Raw genomic sequence first — 20,364 nt, 5'->3', positions numbered from 1 at the left:
AAAACAAGTCTGCGATAAGGTGAATTGATCTAATGACTATTTTCAAATAATCTATAGAATAACCACAAGGAATGACGATTGTTTTGCAAATTAAAAATCTGGAAAACCTATTTTTTAAAACTAAAAATGAATAACTATGTAATAATAATAATTTTATACCATATTTTGTGTATAACCTATAATAACAATATTATTGTTGCTTTTTATTTTTTAATACGCATACCTTAAACCAGCATAATTGTTTTCACGAATAACAAAAAAAAATCATTAATTTTAAGTATCAGAGTAGTCAGGAATATTATAACATAATACTTGTATTATGAATTATGATGTTGATTTATATGTTTGAATTATGAAATTATAAAAAACTAGCTATCCCGTCCGGCGTTGACCGTGTCAAATATTTGTATTTAACTCCGTTGCCCGTTAAATGTACCAACTCTATATAACTCAAATTATGTTCATTCCGTTATTTGATATTCTGTGTATGGTGTTCAAAACTAATCTTAACTTTCCCTACGCCCAGAATAAAAATCTTGTTTCGCAGCAGTATATTATCAGGTAGCAATCAACCTGAGGTAGATCGCGGACTCCGTGCTGTTTGTACGTTAAGTGTATGATTTAAGTCTAAGTATCAAAGTTATACCAAGTTTGTCGTTTTTACTTAATTCCACCTACAGGCCTGGATTAGTTTGTCCCTGGGGCCCTTGATTTCTCTCCACGGATCTGCCCCAGGCTCACAATGGATATCAAACAATAGTAAGCGACTGGCGTACTTTTTTTTTTTATTAAATTAGAAATATAAATACATTAACGTTTCATATATATATTGCTAGTCACGCTGTTTTACCAAAACTAACATATTTTATTAAGAATAAATATTATCAAGGGCGTCCGCAGGGGGGGGGGCAAGTAGGGACAGGTGCCCCAATAATATATGATAAACATGTATTATTATTAATGATTTTAATGTTCTAAAAAAACTTAAAAATTCCCTAACATTTCTAAATTATTTTTATTTTTAATATTAAAGATTAAATTCTAATATACATTTTAAACTTTTAAACGATTGTATAAAAGTTTTACAGACAGAACTTATCGTTTGGACTACTTATTGAATCTGAAAATTAACTAGGTATTTTTTTTCTATACCTATAGGTTTAGACTTTAGATTATATATTTATTATAAAAATCATGTAAAAACATGTGAATATTTTTAAATAAAATTTTATATTTGAATTAAGAAAAATCTTAAAAATGCTCCAAAAATCTTAAATTCAAAAAATGACCTTAACATTTAAAATCGTCCAAAAAAATCTATGTATAGGTATGTTATAAACCGAGTTTCGTGTAGCAAGATTTGGAAAACAATACAAAGTGCATCGTAATCCCAACCTCGATCATTACCGTTGTAATATAAAATATCGCAAAATAAACTTTTTTTAAATTAAAAATAAAAACATTTTTTTTTTTTTTCCACAGTGATTTTTATTACATTTGATTCAGAGTCAGAACTAAGGACGTTCGTTTATAGATTATGAGATGTAGTGGTGGGACCAAATACAATACTGCGGTAGTGTCAACCATGTTTTTACTTTTTTGATAAAAAAAATTAAATGTTCATAGATGGCATACAATAGTTACAACTTTTCAAGTTTGTGGCATGAATGACTGAATAAGCTAGAAATATTTAATTTTTATAAATTACCTAAAATTATAAAAATCAACGTTTTATTTATTAAAAAATAATGTATTTGATAACTTAAAATTACATATTAATAATTAATTAAAATGAATGCTGGAAGATTAAGTTTTAACTAACTACCTATGTACGTATAATTCATAAATATTTTTACATTTCTTGTCTATATGAAAGAAAATATGTCACAAAAATACTTAATAACTAACAGGATAGTGAGACAAAAAATGTAAAAAGGAAAATATTTTGCCCTCCCCTTGACAAATTCCTGCGGACGCTCTTGTATATATTATATTTTAACATTTTTAACATTTAAGATTTTGACAGGTCACAGTGAATTCATGCGTTTTACGAACTTTACTGTTGAAGGAGTTGTATATTCTTATGAAGACTCAAATGAAATTTTATCTCACGGTAAATTAATTGATCATAATCTTAATGTTATTGAGAAATGTGAAGTTTTAGGTTTTGTCAAGGTAAAGTAAAATGGCTATCGAATTCTGAGAAATTGTGCTTCAGTAAGTTTTGTATTTTAATTACTAATTAGTACATACCTATGTTGTAATATTTTCTTATTTAAATATTAAAAATACAATTATGGGCAAGCCCAGATTAAGGGGGGGCCAGGGGGGCCTCGATAGTGAAAATTTATTTAGGGGCCTCTAATTTTTCCATTACTTTTTTCGCTATAGGCTATGTAACACTAAATAAATCACCTAAAATATTCGATGATTATGTAAATTATATTTTATAAATAAAGAGATAGGTACATTATTCATTATTCATTGCTATATGCGATATGCCTATATACCTAATATCTATATCAGCGTTTCTTAAACTTTTTTATCCGTGGAACCCCTTTTGACGTCCACTTTTATCGTGGAGCCCCTACTTTGTTTTCTAGCTTTTAAGCTTTTTGTTAGGATTATTTGCAAAAAAAAATATAATTATTTCATATACTTATATTGTGTTAAAGGTACTTGATTAAAAAATATGTTAAAAAAAATAATAAAAATTGTATATAATTTTACTTTAACAATAATTACTTAATGAGATGCGTGAAATTGCTTTTTATTATTACAAATATTTTTAATATTGGGCTTTATTGATGAAAGTTGTAATAACATATTAGGTTCGGCATCAAGTCTGTTGCGGTATTTTGTTTTTGTCGATACATAGGTAGAGAACTCCGTCTCACACATATACGTGGTTGCAAATGGTAAAAGTGCCAACACGGCCTTTTGTGACAATTGAGGATATTCATCTTTTGAACTGCAGCAAAATTCTGCTAATGGCATTGATTTAAATTTTTCTTGCAGCGATGAATCAGATGTAAATTCAATAAAGGTTTCATATTCTTTTGCTGACATGGCTGGAGGTCGTGTATTGACAATAAATGGATTTTTAATCAACAGTTCATTTTTATATTTCACCTGTTGGTCATTTGGAAAATACTGGTTGAATCCTTCACTCAATCCAGTGAGGTGCTGAATAATTTCCTCAATGAAAACTTCATTAATTTCGACCTCTTCCTCTTCCGAAAAGCATTTAACTGTAGGAAAGCAATCAAACTCGTTGGAGCTTATACAAATTTTCCAAAAATCATATAGATTCGCGGAACCCTGAAGTCATCTCCACGGAACCCCGGGGTTCCGCGGAACACAGTTTAAGAAACGCTGATCTATATATTATATTTATTATATCAGGTACCCATTAAATAATATTAAATAATATATTGTGTTCCGGGGTGAAGTGACCGGCCAACGTCATATGAAAGTATACCAAAAATGATGAATAAATACCCTAAAAGATTGAATCTAACTTTTTATTTTTTTAGTTATGGGCAATTAACTTTTTTTTTATCAAAACCATGCATTACACGCATTTGTTTACGTATCTTCAAAACTTTTCAACATTTTGACGTAATTTTATTTTTATTTTAGAGCATTTTAATTGACCTATCAACTGACATACTAAATTAAACCAGAAATGTGCTAATTATTTTTATTAAATTAAAAACAGAGAAAAAGTTGGAAAAAATTAGTATTTTTAAAAGGAAATTGTGCATTATTCAAAATAATTTAATATTAAGTATGTGATTTGTTTTTTGAATTATGACAACTACAATTTACCGAATAGTATAAAATTAAACGATTGACGACCAATTAACCTACTCAACCCTAGGAAAACTAAAATTGTGACGGTTAATAGGAATATATTATGAAAACCAAACTTTCAAGGTATTCTAGATATATTAATGTATTATTCAGTATAATTTAGTAAAATAATACAAAAAACAAAAAACTCATACTAAGTAATAAATTATTTGGAATAATACATGATTTCCTTCAAAAAATACTAATTTTTTCCAACTTTGTTCTACTTTTTTAATTTAACATTGTATGTATGGTTTTGATAAAAAAAAATTAACATGACTTAAAAAATAAATAAGTTAGACCCAATCTTTAAGGGGTATTTCTTCATCATTTTTGGTAGACTTTCATATGACGTCGACTGGTCACTTCACCCCGGACCACATTATATTATACATTGATTTTTTTTTTCGTACAGGGGCCTCATTTAAAACTTTGGCCCCTGGGCCTCTAAATGTCTTAATCCGGGCTTTTTGTGGGTTATAATCGATTATAATTTATTTACGTTCATAGAAATGTGTCCACCTCTAGAATCAGATAGTTTAGATATTGAATGTAGCCATAATGTACACGTTTGTCAATCCCGGTGCAAAAGCAACACCATCATGTGAGCCAACACATAGTGCACCAAAGGGGCGAGACGAGACTAACTTTGTCAGTATAATGGAATGTGGAATAGGCAACTATATACACATGCAAACCATGTAGTTGTATTTTTTATCATATAAACACAAGACGTCTCTAATAAGTATATATTTTACTAATTTACTTAACTTTTACTGTAACTGTACTGTACTTTTGTTTGTATTACAAATGTTAAAATTATTAAGGAATAACAAAATATCGTTAATCGTTATGCTAGGCACCTATAATTTTTTGATGTCAATTCTTAAACCGTCGACAATATGTCTAGCCTATAGGTATTACTACTTATTACTTATCAAAATTTATATTTATATTAAAAAATTGTTTTAGATTGTGGTAAAGTATGTATAATATATCAAAAACAATGTATTGATCAACAATGGTACAAAAGCACTAGTTGGAACACTATTTTAAAATCGAAAAAAAGTCATCGAATCAATATTGTCAAGTTGGTTCCAGATACACGAAAGCAAAATTGGGTAACTGCACGACATTGATAATTAACTATAAAAAAGGTGTAGGGCAAGTAGGTGTCGCTCTGCTGTGCAATAGGTGACAAGTGAGTCACTGTAATATATGATGTTAAATTTGAATATAATAATATCATTGTATAAGAAAAACGATTCTGAGCGAAGACGATCAGACAAGCTACCTATATGTAGTGTTTGGAAAGAACGTCGTTTATGAACGCACGTTCACGCGTTCACGTTTATTTTTAGTGAACGATACGGACGCATGTAAAAGCCCGGAAAATAATTGTACGGACCGTAGGATTCCGGAATGTAAATATTCGGACCGTAATATCACGGACCGTAAGAATCCGGAAAGTGGTAAACCGTATATTCCCGGACCGTAAAAATCCGGAAAATAAAAATGTACGGACCGTTATATCACGGACCGTAAAAATCCGGAAAGTAAAAATGTACGAACCGTTATATCCCGGACCGTAAAAATCCGGAAAATATAAATACGCGGAGTGTAATGCCCCGGACCGTAAGAATCCGGAAAATAAAAAAAACGATACTAGCGCTCTCAAGTGGAGTGCAATAAATTGTCTTAACAATAAAATATAGTAAATATTTAAACTGTTAAAAGCGCGGTTATTATTGATCTGTGATTATATTGTTCCGTGCTATAGTGGTATAAAAAGAGTAAAGACGTATAAAAAATATATTAACGATTCATAAAATTAGCAAAAGAAATAAAAAAATTAATTAAAAATGATTGCAAAAATTAAAAATTAACTATGTATTACAAAAACTATTATAAAAACTAAGAATGAAATTGCAATTTATAATTTCTATAATTGGATTATCGTGCTTTTTTACCCACATGAATTCATCCAAATATCTGTGTATATGTTGACGAGGCGTAGGTACTTCTACGTTTCTTGTTGCTTTATTTAAAGAATCCCTACAACCTATCGATATTCAGTATTTCAGTGTGTATTGCATACTGTATTTGTGTATTATGTTCAGATTTGCATTGTAAAACTTTAACGAATTACACGTTTAATAAACTACACTACACGACTACAAACAGTATTGACAATATGAAAAGTACGATAATGGTGTTGGCAAATGCCGTAAAGGTAGTCGTAATACATGTGTGTATACTGGCTAACCAGCACTAAGGTGGTGGCGTGAAACTAAGTAAAAAAAAAAAACCGAATGGCCACTAACATTTTTTTTGCCATTTTTTTCAATGGTATAACTCTGGATCCTGTAAATAATAATTTGTGCTAATCCATATAAGGTCATATTATAAGGTATCAATCGATCAGAAATATTGTGCAAATGTCAATGGGGGAACTTTAACTGGGGCTTAAAAGTTACAACCAAAAATGTTCATGTACTTTTAAGGCTGATTTTTCGTTAGCAACGAAAATATAATATTGTATGTGTAGGTTATAATATGTACCTACCTACATATTATACTGATATAGGTACTATAAAATATTAAAATAATATTATAGTCTACCTACTAACATTGGAATAAGTAGCGTATGCCGTATAACTAATCAAGTGTTGTAAAGTCACCAAGCTAAGTTCAACTATTTAGACTATTTTAACATAAATGATATATCTATGTTCAAATACATATATCAAATAGCTATAAAATGATGTCACAACTTTTAGAATCGTTTTTTTTATACTTTGGGTTTTTTACACGGGGTTTGGTTGTGTGGTTTTGTTGGGTATAATGTAATATATTACATCATATAGTTATCAATTACCTATGTATAGTTATTATTTAGTATATTATATAGGTAGGTATAAAGGTGCAGGGCATTTACTAGTTAAAAAGTTAAAACTAAGTTAAAATAAAATAATTTTTTAACTTTCCTAGTTTCTACTTACATAGTTTTAGCTAGTTAAAGAATCTTAAAAATCCATAGTTATAACTTAGCTTTTTCCTGTTAGTAGTATACTAGTATATATTATTTGTATGTCCTGAACCAGCTATTCCACCGTAAAAAAAAAACTAAGCGGGAATGTCCCTCTTAGAGGACCTCGATTTACCGCGTAATAAAATACGGTGATTACACACACGTTGTCCACCTACCTATTTGTCACTTTCACAAAAAAATATTTACCGTGTAGGTACACACCAAATTTTTTTTTTTTAAATAATTATTTCAAGAAAAGAATACAAATTGTTAAAATTTATTACAATAAATTCGAATTTATTTGATATTTGATCATTATACATCAGTCGTGACTCGTGAACTAAATTGTATTCAATGTGTGTTTTTATTTTCTTTAGGTACCTACTACCAAGTGATTACATAGATTTTGTAATATTGGTTTTTAAAATTTACAATTTATTTGTTTACATAACTGTTGAGCTATTATAGTTTCATACTAAAAGCTAAAAATAAAAGTATGTACCTAGGTACATTGATTAAGTACCTATAATATGACGTGTCATAAACTGTGTTAAGTAGGTATACATTGTTATATTCTAAATTTATGAATATGAGGTAAGCATATAACATAAAATACCTATCTTTTACATTATTGGACTACAAAATAAAACTAAACTATTATGAATATTTTAAATTGCTAATTGTGGGGTGACAATACAAAACGTACTATTTGCATTTTTGTCAAAATTGAGTTATACATTGAAACATATGTTTGAAATGGTGGCGGATCGATTGGCATCATCAGATTAGGTAAAAACGTACTATTTCTCATTCAATAACCGATTTTAAAATAGTCAATTGAAGCAAAACGTACTATTTGCACAATATAAATTTTGTCAAAACGAACTATTTACTGTTTGAATCTAAACGTACTATTTACTATAGATTTCGTAGTAAAAAGTAAAAAAATGTTGTCAAAACGTACTAATTACATCAATTTTTCCAAAAGGTACTATTTCCGTTCATGATGCAAAATGTACTATTTTTCATGTAAATAGTATAGGACGGAAAATGTATTGAAGCAAAACGTACTATATTCAAAAATGGTTGTGTCTTTAAATTTTTTTTTATTGTTACAATTTACTAAATTAGTTAGTTTTGATATATGATTAAGGTTTTTTGTTTAACATATTATGGACTTGCCAACCAAAATTACAAATCGAAAAAATCGTTTATAACTTTGAAACATTAATTATTATGCGCGCCAAAACTTGGTGATAAGGTCGAAACAATGAAATTAAATCATTGATGATTACGCATATTTTAATTTTGTTGTACTTAAATTACCCAGTACTCTTGCTATTTGCTGAATGTTTTTCCATATTTACACTAAAATTTAATTGTTAACATATTATTTACTATTAACCATGTCAAAAAGAATAAAACTGATGATAGACAATGCAAAAAACAAGGTAGGTACATACAGCTAAGTATACTCTATTCCAAATAAGAAACACCCACTTTTTCGTAGCAAAACCGGTTTTGCCCGTAGCCGCCGTGGTGTTTCTTATTTGGAATGGAGTATAGTAAAACCTGGAAAATAACATAATGTCAAAACTTTTAATCTTTTGTATACCGCCAAACCAAACCTATAATAAAATAATAAATAAGTATTTTATGATTTCTATATCTCATATCTTCAGGCAGTTGATGTAGAGAAGCTGCAGAGCAACAAAATTGTTAATACTGCTATAACTGCTAATTTAATTAATAGATACGACCGGTTTCCTATATTATATATTTTGTTAATTTAAAGACATTTAATTGAACATATATTAGTGAAGTGTAATGTTTTATTAAGTTGAGTCAAAGTATTTTAATTTTTAAATTAAAATGATATTAAATTATATTCATTATACAATTTAATTTATGTAAATAGAACGTTTTGTAAAAATTTTGGTCAAAACGTACTATTTGTGTTAATCAAAACAAAATGTACTATTTGGTGCAAATAGTACGTTTTGATCCAATTAAAAATTTACTAAGCTATATTTAAGTAAAAAAAATACATTTTAATATACTTTTAAGGGCAGTAATTTATTTAAAAGATTTTTATACGTTTTTAAACATTTTTACAACATTTATATCTCAATTATTGAATCCACAGCAGAAAATCACCTCTCCTGAAAAATATGTAAAACGCAAAAAGTACGTTTTGCATTGTTACCCCACAATTATGTTAATTATTTTTGCTAATTTCGGTTGAATAATGAGTTATTGAGAATTTTTATAAAAAAAATTGCTAGTAAAGTACATCAAATCTCTTAAACGGGCAAACATCATGGAAATAAAAAAAAGGTTGGTATTAATTTATAAATATTTATATTTATAAAACATTTTGTTTATTATAATTCATAGGTAATTAATAAGTAAAATATATTCTTTGAAAAGAAATATTTCTAGTACGACACATGGGGCAAACTGTATTTGGAACTTCCAACTGTCTGACACATGTGCTGCACACCCATGCATGACCACACGGCATCACAATATAGTGTTCTGCTGTTTCATTTAGTGATATAGTTGTACATATCATACACACATTTCCATTTTCAATACCGTCTTGCATTTGCGGTGCATTTGGAGAATCAGGTGGAGAATCAGGTATATCATTTAACTGCAGGTCTTGTTCCTCTTGACCCAATTCTATTAAAATCTCTCCTATTATATTACGATTAGGCAGAGGATTAATTATATTTTCAATATGGACAATTGGCTGTGGATCGACTGCATTAGGGACATTATTGGGCAAAGGATCTGCTTCAATTGGAACATGTGCTAGTTCATCAGCGTTCATTCTCTCCCAGTTCCGTTGCCTCTGCTCGTATGCTGCACTAACATATGAGCATTGTTGAAGAAATTGCCACATTGATATGAGTCCCAAGTCATACTGCTCGGTGGCATTTTTTATTCGGCGGGAATTTGCCAAGAACTTCGTCCTCAAATGCCTCGTTGGTCGCAAGTTGTTGAACAACTGTTGTTCAATTATGTGGTAATTTTGGTTTAAGTGAGTTAGATGACCTATGTAAAAAATTCATAAATAATGTAAATATTTATTGCAACCATTTAATGAGAATAAGTTTTCTCTATAATTGTTATTGTAATATTTTTATTTATTACCTATAATTAATTAGGTTTATTTATTATTAAATTAAATTATTGCTAGTTGGTAACAAATATTTTAATATATCATTTAGACAAAGTTCATATAAAGAGGGACAAAAATTCCTACTTTTCAAGAAACCCAGAAAATATCATCAAATAATTTCTTTTACTCTATTTAATTTGGTTTTTTAAATATGTTTTATTAATAGTTTTTTTTTAAATGACTTGTATCTTCTGTATTTAAATTTAACTGTTATATCACTTACATGACTTAAGAAGTATGTTATGCCCTTTTCATAGATCAAAAATCAAAATTAATATTATTGAATTTTCCACCTTCATATATTAACTATTTTTTTTTTACTCTATCTAATATTTTTCCATGTTAGCAATAATACTGACTATCAAGTTTTAATATCATTACATTCATTACTTCTACTTAGTGGAGATCAATATTATATACAATTATTAACTATACTAAATTTGGTAGACAAACCTACAAGAGATAAATTAATTATTATTAATAAATTGTTGAATTATCTTTTTATATGGTAATACCATTGATTATTATTATTAGTATTATTTTTGATTATTCTATAATGAATGGTAATACCCGTATTGAGAAGTAAAGTAATGCAATTAATAAATTATTTGACTGGAAAAGCTACCCTCCCCCTTTCACTTAAACTCTGTCCATTATGATTTTGACTATATATTAGTTTGTAAAAAATAATAACATCTCCATACAACTATACATTCTTTGTAAAATTGAATTTAATGTATGTTATATTATTTTCTTACCAAGAAATACCCACAAACTAGGATGAGTCACAGAAAACTTAATTCTTAGAGCGTTATGGAAGCTTTCTATGTTGTTATTAGTTCGACGAGGCAATCCATGAACTGATACAATTTGTGGACCAACATTTCTTATCCAATACCTTTAAACAAAATTATTGATTTCACCTTTGTTAGATTCATTTTCTATACAAGATTAGACTTTTTTTAATTTAGAATTTGAATTTAAAGATATTATAATAATAACAATAATAATATATTCAGGTGAATAAAACGGGAAAGTGCCCAATAGGCAATAGTACACCTGATATAGATTAGATCTAAGCAATGTACTATGTGGGTTATTGATATACCATCAGTACTTAAAGTTAATAATAATATAAAGAAAATACATTTTTATCTTACTCAATTTTACATATTACGGTTTAAATGTAAATTAAAAATCATGTCTAAGAATAAACCAAAGCCAACTGTAAGTTTATTACACAAAGCCTTGGCTCATGGGGGAATTTTTTACTAGAACACAAGAGTAAAGTAGTTATTGTAAACTAAAATGTTAAAACATTATATTATCTCTGCACTCAAATCAACTGTTTTATATTATGTATTTCTTATTGACCTCCCTTGGACTTAAATTATATTTTATATAATATTATATATGCATTTATGCATTTATGAAATTCTAGAATTAAAAATTAAAATAATAATTAACTAAAATTAAAATTTGTTTTTAATTACAATACAATTTAAATAAATATTTCCAATAAAATCCATAAGTTGTAAAGTTATTATCTAACAACAAAAGTGTATTGTATAGATAAGTTCTAAATTTTACTATTTTAAGATTAAGACACCTAATGGAAATTGTACAGGATGTACGAACAGCTAAGAATAGTTTCTTAACTACTAATGTAATGAGTAATGACTAATGTTATTGAAAATTATTGGCTTCAATAAACTGTTAATTGTTGCCTACTGACATTGCTCATAGCTTAAAGTAGTTGTTAGGTATTTAACAAAATATTTATTTTAATAATCTAGGTTTGTTTTAGTAGTAAATGTAAATGTATAATTTTTTGTTAATTTAATTTTAAACAAGATATATTTATTATAAGTTACCGTTCATAATATGTCAACAGACGTTCTAGATGAACTCCATGGTTTCGACAAAATGCCCGAATCAACAAAAATCCATTATTTATATCTCTGGTAGGCAATAACGGAAGAGACAAGAGGAGTCTTAAAGCTTTCAACGCATTGGCATTGTTATTGATGTGGTGTAAGTAGCCTAAGTTTTTCATTTTTCTCCATACAGCCTTAACAATATACATACAAAAATATGTCATTCATTTTAATTTTTTAATATATTTTAATAGATAGGTAGGTACTTGATTATGGTGAAAAAAACACCCAACAGCACGAGATTCTGGAAATGCCGAAATCAGCGCATCCCTCAGTGCTGTTTCATAATCTGTAATTATGGTTTCTGGAGCTAAATTTGGCAATAGATTATTTCTAATAAATCTTATAACACAATCATACGAATTCCTCGACTTGCTTTCCATTAAAACATATACTATGGGTATGGACTGAAATAATAAATTTAGCATTTTTAACCTTAATTATTCAAATATATGAAAAATGATTGAAAAATAATCTTAAATTTAATTAGGCATATGAAAATAAAACAATATCTTACATAGTTCTGAATCATACAATGTATTGTCAACAACTGATATCCCATATTCACTGGGACCACTTTAAATGTTGCATCAGCATGTATTTCAGTAACAACATTTCTAAGTACATGCTGAATTAAGTTGGTGCATGCAAAAATAACATTACTCCTGCCATCAGCATCACGTACACATCCTCTAAAGAATGGAGCATCACAACATCCAAATCGATTGAGTTGTTGATTTTCAAACAATGTGGCTAAGTCGGATAATGAATTTGGCAGTCTTGGCATTGTACTTCTTCTGGTAAATCGCATTATAGATTCAGCAGTAGACCATGGATATAATCCTGCTGCTACCACATGCCTGTATTAATTATTATTAAATATCAATAAATTACCTACAGTATAAATTACACTGTATTTAATAAAAATAAATGTGAATCATCGATTTCAAATGAAGATCTTTTAGATTCTTTGTATATAACATTGCTGAATGGCTCGCAATTTATTTTTTTTTTGTAAATACCCAGTGCTGTGAAGAATACTTTTAAAATTTATTTGAGTAAATACTAAAATAATTTTTTTTGTCAAGTATTTAAGATACTATTCAAATACTTTGAAAAAGTATTTGGAATACCTTACACATTTTTTGGTTTTTAAAGTAGGTTTATAATCATGTTTATTTTAACTATTTATTAAATAAATGTTTATTACATTTTAAAAACATTAGGGCCTTATTCAATATTCATAGTCAATGCTTAAGAATAAGTATTGCTTAAGCTAATTTTGATAATTTAAAAATACAAATTTGTGATAATAACTAAAAGCAACGCAAAGGTCTCGACCAACCTTAATTTAAGTAGGTAATGCTTTTTCTTTTTTTAAGCCAAAGTCTCGTTTATGTATCTCATTTGAATCATAAGTATAGCTTAAACAATACTTATACTAGTTATACTTAAGCATCGACTACGAATAGTGTTCAATTGAATATGGACCTTAGTTTTCAAAATGTTCATATATTTTTATTGAATATATATTGAAAAAACCTGGTATTCACAAACCTCATTGGGCTAACACAGAAATACAGAATACTAAATAAAACTTTTACTGTAGTTGGAAATAATATTTTTCCAACCAAATATTTTGAATAAAAATAAAATGTTTGAAAAAAACCAAAGTATTCAATACAATTAAGTATTTAATACAAAAAAAAGTGCTGAAAGTATTTAAAAAGTTATTCAATACTTAAAAAAGTATTTGAAGACTTTTACTCAAATACTTTACGCAGCACTGTAAATACTACATCATTCCAAATTACTCTACCTATTGTAATAATCAGTAGCCGATTTAAGGGGAGGGGGGACGAGATGTCTTCGACATAGACTTACCATCTATGCTAAAAAAAAATTGTTACCTACATATAATTTATATGTAACAAAATTAAAAAATAAATAAATATTTTAGAAAGTCTTGGTAATTTGTGCTTTAATAAATATTTTATATGAATGGCAGGTAGGTACCTAACAATAAAATTAACTGCTTTATATTTTAATATATTTATAAGTCAATAGGCTGGTGTTGGGTGAGTCAGTTTGAGATTATTTAAAGAGAATAGATGTTTATATTTTCCAAACATACGTCAATGTTTATTTATTCTAGCAATCTAGCAGTATTACTAGTTAGTAGTTACAACATCTACAAGTGAGAGATATTTTTCAATTCTGAAAAGGATTAAATGTTGTATTTTAGAATGACTGTTATTGGGGCCTATCACTATTTTTCATCTTTTTATGACCCTAAGAACATACCTTCTTGATTCTTCGTCGTATATGTTTTTCAACGGTATATTTTCTGTAGCTGCTCGTTGTTTTAAAACTGCTCGGAAATTAGAGATCAAGCCCTGGTTATTGATCCCTTGTTCTCTACCATGACCTCTGTGTGGTTTGACCGTAACGAATGTACCATTTTCCAATCTTTTTATAGAACCGTTACAAAAATGTGTACGAGCTTTAATGCATTTAAAATAACTGAAATATTAAAAATAAATAATTACAATAGGTAACTGCATGTTTATTTTAAATTCATAGATACTTATAATAATAATGACGTGTCTTATATTATTACCTATGTTGAATATGACATATTAACTGAAAAAACATTACTATTGCAAGGTAATACAATTGAATATTGGAATTTGAATAGGCATAATAAAAAATATTTAAGTGAAATGAATAAATTGTGCAAAATTAATATAATTTAAGTGGCATAATAACTAGGTATTTATAATTAATCATATACTCACGTGATCCATTTCGACTGCCATTATTATTATATTTGTACCCATCATTGGGGTCCATTTTTAATTTTAATTATTTAAAATAAAATTAATTTAGGTATACAGTATACACTATACAAATGTATAAAAAATATTAAATATGACACAATCACAATTAATACACAAACAAAGACCAAAGAAAAACAAATCTCGAGTGACGTGGCTCGTAAGAATATCCAAAGTCGATAAAGGGCAGATCGCAAATGACAGTGGCGAGACGTCTAAAAGTCTTAACTGTTGCGGCATATAGTGGGATGAAAAATAACCCACCATTTATAATGAATTTTTCCAGTACCTAGTTCAAAACTATTTCTCAGCAATACATTTTACAATTATTTTTTCAGAATCCTATCCCACAGAGTTAAAGATTTTACATTAGTCGTTTCCCTGAAGTCTTGAAACTGATTTTTGAGAAGTTTTATGCCACCAAAGTCGTTTCTTGGAGACTGTTTTGGTTCAGTTTTATAAATCCTAGAAATTAACGATTCATAACTATATAGATAACTGATAAGCAATATGAAGATTATTATTAATATTACTCACTATGTATTACTCAAATTAGACACAATAACCTAATTAAAAACAAAGCTATATTTGCGTTCAAAAAATTTAACATCTTTATTACCATATCTCACATAGGTAGGTATTGAATAAAAAGATATGTACCTACCTTGTACCTATAACGTTGTACCTATAACGGAGTATTAACTTATACAACTTATATGATCTGTATAACTTATAAATGTTTACGTCTCAAGTGGATCGCAATTCGCAGAACACGTATTTTGCATACATTTTAGACTAATAATTAATCTTAAGCGGTGGTAAATTACACAAACTTTAATTTTTATACATGTATAAATATCTAAGCTTTTAAGAAGTCGATTTTAAATTTTAAAGACCTAAATTAAGGTTTTTGTTTCAAAAATCCCATGAAATAATTGCATTACATTTGTATTTATTGCCAGTTGGGCACATCTGATTTTAAATCAAAAAAGTGATTCCTATAGAGCATAGTGTAAAAGCTTATAAATGCAACCATTTTTTCGAAATTACAATCGAACAATTGATTACCGTTTTTATATTAGTTTTTATAGTTATGCAAATAAGAATATATTTAATCTTTCGCGAAGTAATGTGCGTACGTGTGCGACGTTACCCGACGCGGCAATACAGCGATTTTCATAAACACACACTAATGTTCATTTACTCACACATAGATATAGCTCAAAAGTTTCTGTTATGTGAATTGCCTAAATATTACTCCTTAAAACATGATAATATTATGCTGGAGCCCCTTATTGTAAATTCACAAATTCATAGGTAGTGTACACATAATAATTATTGTAGGTATAGGTATATTTATTATTAATTAGTAATTACCTATACAAAAAACTTCCATGTGATAAGCCAAGCCAAGTGGCAACATTTAAAAAAAAAAATCCCTTAATGTATAAAATTCCCTGTATGTATATGAATATTTAATATTATGTTAAAATTTAAATAAGGCGGGCAAGAGGGTATCGCTCTGTTGTACAATAGGAAAATGACTCTGGGCGAAGACGGTCAGTCAGAGTCAGCCTATGATATAAAATTACTAAGTACCTACCTATATTTGATGATATTATTGAGAATAAAGTAATTTATTTACATATTTCCGCGGAACCTTGTTTTAAAATATTAATTAAGTTATTACTTATTACCAACAAAATACAACTGCGTATAAGTTTGATTAATAGTACAACCCCTTGTGTTTGTCCCTTAAATCTTAGTATATTATGATGTATTATATAAAATATCAATTTATATTGGATATATTATATCTCAGCACAATCGTATGATCTAGACTGTTTTTAGTTTCAGGGTGAAACAATATATAGTATATAATATTTAACTTTGAAAATAATAGAAATATCACGTTTTTTTTATATTGATATTAAAACCTGAAATCTAATACATTGACTATAGGTACCAAGATACCATAGTGCAATATATAAAGTAATGTTATGTAGGTAGGTTAAATACATTAATTTAAACGGCAATAATAAATATCAAAAATCGTTTGTCACCTTTTTTTATAAGAGTTGGCTCAAATTAGACAACAATGGCGGATTTTTTAAAGTTATTATTTAGTTTATTTAGTTTATATTTAAAATAATTATTTGTTTTAAGATTTAAATTTTGTATTGAGATTTATTCAGAATCATTTTTCCGAATGCATTGTTTTTTATCGTTGCATTCAAATTTAAAATACCAACCACATTTACAGGTGGTAGACAACTAAATTATCGTGATTATTAGGTGAACTCCTACGGAGAAATAGCCTAAAAATCCAACATATTACACATCGCCATAAGGTATCTTGTCCGTGGAGCAATGGCGCAATTAAGAAAAATGTTTAGGGGGGCTCAAGCCACAAGACATTTTTTTTTAAAATTATAATATAAATTATATTATTATTTTTTGAGCGGGCTTTAAGAGATTATGGGGGGCTTATCCCCTTCTATTTTACCGTAGAGCGAATATATTAGCAACATTACATACTTATAGACGTTATACCATTACCACTATTATCTGTCTGGTTCGTCCGCAGTATATAAAAGTTAAAAGGGCCAAGTTACATGTGGTTCAGTCTGATTTGGTTCAATCCAGTCCGACAGTTCTAAATATTTAATAATATACTTATAAATTATAATATCTATAAAATCATTTTACGTATACATATTACTATATGTCACTGATAGAGAGACACTAGCGTTTCTCAACCTGTATAGTACGCGTACCACTAGTGGTATGTGGAAAGCTCATAGGCGGACCGTGGACGATGGTAAGCTAAGAACATCTCATTTTATAAAAATATTAGATATTATTTGGTTTATTTGGTATATAATTGTACATATTTAATTTTTATTTTATGCATTATAATAAGCTTATACTATTATTATGATAATTGTATAGTTCCTACTTCCTAATAAAATTTAATTTCATATAGGTACATGACACGATATGTACAATAATATTTTTGAAAAGCAAAAAAAACGTTACTGGGTCAAAAGGTACAAAAACATTTTCAAACTGTGTAGGTGGTATACGGATATAAAAAAGTTGAGAACAGCAGTATTACTGTATTAGTGCGTATTACGTGTAAAATATTATACTGGTATATTTAATGTATATTAGGTACTTCAGTACTTGTATAAACATGGAGGTATCAATATGAATAATAAAAAATAATATTTTGTTCTCATATTTTAACATTTATTATAAGAAAAATAACAAGTACATAATAACAATGCCATCAATAATATTCATCATTAATCAATAATCATAGACAAAAACCTAGACAATTATATTTTGTTTATTGTTTATAATGTACTACCTATTCCAATTTGTTAGTTTCATTTTTATAAGTTTCCATGAAACCCTCTGTTGATGGGCTTCAATCCAGCCCCTATTTTTCAAAAAAATGTCTACTACACACTTTATTTACAATAATATTATGACGCAGTAACGAAGAGGACCAAGAATTTAAATTTAAATTGATATATTATTCAGTAAAATATGGGGCATAACTTTTTATAAATTTAAGAGAGTTAAAATCATAACACAGAAATAACTAAAGGTATCCAACCTTCATAATAACGTTTTCAAAATATCTTATAACTTCTTATAACTTCTTTTATCATTAAACTGATAGATACAGCACGATTTTTTGTATGATGTAACGAAATGGATGAGTTAAAATTTTTAATTATTCCTCAGTTATATTTAATTATTTTTAGTTTTTACTTACTTAATTGTGGTAATTAGTTAATAATATTATACTATTTTCAATTTTGTATACCTATAATATATTATATAGCCATTAAACATTTATACATCGATAACATTTTGAATAAAAATATGACGAAGTCTCCTTTACGATAGTTGTAGCCTGTAGGTATATGATATACTGTATATCTACCAACTACCCAGTGTGTTCACGATTCAATATAGAGAAGTAAATATAAATTTGTTAAAATGTAACTGAAAACAATTTATTTTTGGTAGGTACCTACCTACCTATTATAAAAGATTTTCATTTTAAAATTGTTTTTAAATTTTATGTATAATATAAGTATACTACATATTCTGTACTATGTATACTACATTGTACAAATTATAATCTATTTATTTTTATAGGTACTCTTATTCATTAGCACACACTTATCAAATCCGTAGTGCACACTTCCGATTTCGAACTACCTACATACACACTGTGTGTCGGAGTTCACTAAAAAAAATAGGGCCTCATCCTCTCCATTTTCAACTTAAGAAACTGTACTGAACCCACTTCCAAAACCTGGTGCATACTATTATTGAAAAAGTCGGTAGGCACCTATTAATATTTAGTTTGGTTATTATTCGCTGTTTCATAAGAAATACCTATCCTTAGTCAGCGACCGATATTTATTTTTATTGACAGAGTATAGTTACATAGATGCTCCACTTGATGGCGTCAGCGTCGTATGTTATACTTTTCCGGAATTTTACGTTCCGTGAGATTACGGTCCATGTCATTTAGCATTCCGTACAATTACAGTCCAGGAGATTACGGTTTTTGATTTTCCGGGGTATTACGGTCCGTGGTATTACGGTTCACTATTTTTTAATTCCGGATAATTACAGTCCGGACAATTACGGTCCGTAGTAATTTTTTTTCCGGATTTTTACGGTCCGCGATATTACGGAAAAATTCCGGATTTTTACAGTCCGCCTTATTATTTTCCGGGCATTTACGGCGCCCCAACGATACGTGAACGTCACTCGTTTTATTAAAATAGAACGTGAAAGTGACCGACGTTTATATTTTTAACGAACTTGATCGATTTTAAAGACGTTCAATTAATTTACCATTTAATAAATATATTTATAATTTATATTAATTAATTATATTATATATAAGTCTAAATAGTATTTTTATTTTTGGCTTGAGTTGTAGGTATATGTTTATTGACTTTTATATTAAAGGCTCGGTCAAACAGAAAGCGGGCTGCCCGCGCAAACACTGTAAAATAATACAAAGACCGCTTGCCCGCCGCGGCCCGCGTACCCATAAACCATGGCGGACGAAAAGTCCGGGTACAAAAAGTCCGGATTCATTTTTTGATTGCCGGATAAAAAGTCACCCTCTCTTTGACTGAGCCTTTACAACAGGTAAATGATTCATAAAAAAAATGTATAAAAAATAAATGAACGACCCATAATGAACGCGTTCATTTTTTGAAAGAACGTGAACGTGAACGCATTCGTTTGGAAAAAACACGAACGTGAACGTGAACGAGTTCCTTTTTTAAAGACTGAACGTGAACGTGAACGAGTTCCTTTTTTAAAGACTGAACGTGAACGTGAACGAGTTCATTTTTTTAGTGAACGTTCCGAACACTGCCTATATGATATTACTAAGTATATTTGATGATATAATTGTGAATAAAGTAATGTATAATAAGTCATCTATTTACACGGAACCTTGTTTTAAATTTT

This window comes from Acyrthosiphon pisum, chromosome A2, assembly GCF_005508785.2.
Source record: "Acyrthosiphon pisum isolate AL4f chromosome A2, pea_aphid_22Mar2018_4r6ur, whole genome shotgun sequence".
Taxonomy (NCBI): domain Eukaryota; kingdom Metazoa; phylum Arthropoda; class Insecta; order Hemiptera; family Aphididae; genus Acyrthosiphon; species Acyrthosiphon pisum.
The sequence above is the reverse complement of the archived record's forward strand: the minus strand, read 5'-3'. Positions refer to the sequence as shown.